We start from the raw sequence: 2,653 nt of genomic DNA on the forward strand, positions 1-2,653 counted from the left end.
GCGCGGGTCCGGCGCGCCCGCCCATTGGCTAGGCCCGGCGCTCGCGGCAGAACCCCGCTCTCAGCCAATCAACGGGGATAGTGCAGCTGCGGCTAGTCCCGCAAGCTGCCTGGAGCGCCTCGCGAGAGGCGGGTTTCTTTCCCGCCATTTTGCTTGCAAGTGGCTGGGGGTGATGAGAGAAGAGATGTTGCACAGTCCCCCCACCCCCCCGCATTAACAGACATTAATTAACAGACATTCTTCCATTCTCGCACGTGAGGGTGCATCCACACTGCAATAACTAATGCGTTTTACATCCAGATTTTTGCTATTCTTACACAGTCAGAATCCGGATGTAAAATGCATTTAGTGTAGTGTAGTGTGAATGCCCCCAGGGAGTTTTATTGGTTTCCCACGCTAAGGCAATCCAGATCTAAGATTTTCTGAATTTGTTAATCTTACTATTCTGCTATTGGATTTTAACTTTGTGCTACTTTGCATCCTCCCATTCTGACATGTGGCTGTTTTATTGGTTTCCCACGCTAATGCCACCCAGATCAAAGGTTTTCTGAAATTGCTACTTTTACTATTCTGCTATTGGATTTTAGCTTTGTACCGCTTTGCATTCCAAACCTCACCAGCTCTATGTAGCTCTGCTTACTGTACCTCATTCCTCATCTGAAGAAGTGTGCATGCACACACAAAAGCTTCCATTCTGAATAAAAGTTTGTTGGTCTTCAAGGTGCAACTGGACTCCTGCTTTGTTCTACTGCTTCAGAACAACACAGCTGCCTGCCTGGATCTTGCTAGCAACAGAGCAAATAGAAGGCAGCTTTTATTGCCCTTTATTGATTTCCCACACAAATGCTATCCAGACCAAATGTGCTTCCGATTTGTTTATTTAACTGTTTGGCATTTGATCCTAACTTTATACCACTTTGCATTCTAAACCCCACCAGCCTACATGTAGCTCTGCTCACTGTACCCCATTCCCTTGTCTGGAGAAGTGTGCATGCACATGAAAGCTTACATTCTGATTAAGACTGTTGGTCTTAAAGGTGATACTGGACTCCTGCTTTGTTCCACTGCTTCAGGCCACCACGGCTGCCCACCTGGATCTAACACTTTCTCTATATTTAGGACTGCTTGCCATTCCATCCTATTGTCTGATGAAGCGTGCTTCTAGCACATGAAAGCTTACATTCTGAATAAGAGTTTGTTGGTCTTAAAGGTGCTTAAAAGTCTTAAAGGAGAGCCAGTTTGGTGTAGTGGTTAAGTGTGCGGACTCTTATCTGGGAGAACCGGGTTTGATTCCCCACTCCTCCACTTGCACCTGCTGGAATGGCCTTGGGTCAGCCAGAGCTCTGGCACAGGTTGTCCTTGAAAGGGCAGCTGCTGTGAGAGCCCTCTTCAGCCCCACCCACCTCACAGGGTGTCTGTTGTGGGGGAGGAAGGGAAAGGAGATTGTGAGCCGTTCTGAGACTCTTCAGAGTGGAGGGTGGGATATATATCCAATATCATCTTCTTCTTATGGGAATCGGTCTCTCTAGGGAATAATGAAGTGCCCAGCAGACATTTCCCTCCCCCCCTCCTTTTTGATGACCCTGAAGTGGGGAGAGGAGATCCAAATCGGGAGATCTCCTGCCCCATCTCCTTGAGAGAGCCAGTTTGGTGTAGTGGTTAAGTGGGTTTGATTCCCCACTCCTCCACTTGCACCTGCTGGAATGGCCTTGGGTCAGCCATAGCTCTGGTAGGAGTTATCCTTGAAAGGGCAGCTGCTGTGAGAGCCCTCTCCAGCCCCACCCACCTCACAGGGTGTCTGTTGTGGGGGAGGAAGGGAAAGGAGATTGTGAGCCGCTCTGAGACTCTTCGGAGTGGAGGACGGGATATAAATCCAATATCTTCTTCATCTTCTATCTTCTTCTTCTACTGGACTCGGGCTTTGTTCTAATGAAGAACCAGTGTTCTAATGAGTCCAGTGGGGCACCTTTAAGACCATCACAGTTTGATTCTGGGACTAAGCTTTCGAACCCAGAATGAACTAAACATGTTGCTCTGACCTGGACCCAGACTTGGTTCTGTTGCTTCAATCAGGCTGCCGTGGCTGCCTGCCTGAGCCCAGCAACGCTGACACAGCCCCTGATTCAGGTAATCCATCTGGGCCGTTCTCTAGTCCCAACAGAGCTGCTGTCTCTTCATTCCTAAGGACAGCCCTGCAGTTGCCTTTCTACAGCAGCAGAGAAAAATGGCAGTAATTAGAATGCATGGTGGATGGGGAAAGCGCTGTCAAGTCGCAGCTGAAACTAAATCAAAAGAGTTTCCGGCTCAACATTAGGAAGAACTTCCTGATGGTTAGAACGGTTCCTCAGCGGAACAGGCTTCCTCCTTGGGAGGTGGTGGGCTCTCCTTCCTTGGAGGTTTTTCAACAGAGGCTAGATGGCCATCTGACAGCAATGAAGATCCTATGAATTTAGGGGGAGATGTTTGTGAGTTTAGAGCGGTTCCTCAGTGGAACAGGCTTCCTCGGGAGGTGGTGGGCTCTCCTTCCTTGAAGGTTTTCCAACTGATGGCCATCTGACAGCAATGAGGATCCTGTGAATTTAGGGGGAGGTATTTGTGAGTTTCCTGCCTTGTGCAGGGGATTGGACTAGATGACCCTGGAAGTCCCTTCCAA

Source organism: Heteronotia binoei, chromosome 2 (assembly GCF_032191835.1).
Source record: "Heteronotia binoei isolate CCM8104 ecotype False Entrance Well chromosome 2, APGP_CSIRO_Hbin_v1, whole genome shotgun sequence".
In the NCBI taxonomy this organism is placed as follows: Eukaryota; Metazoa; Chordata; class Lepidosauria; order Squamata; family Gekkonidae; genus Heteronotia; species Heteronotia binoei.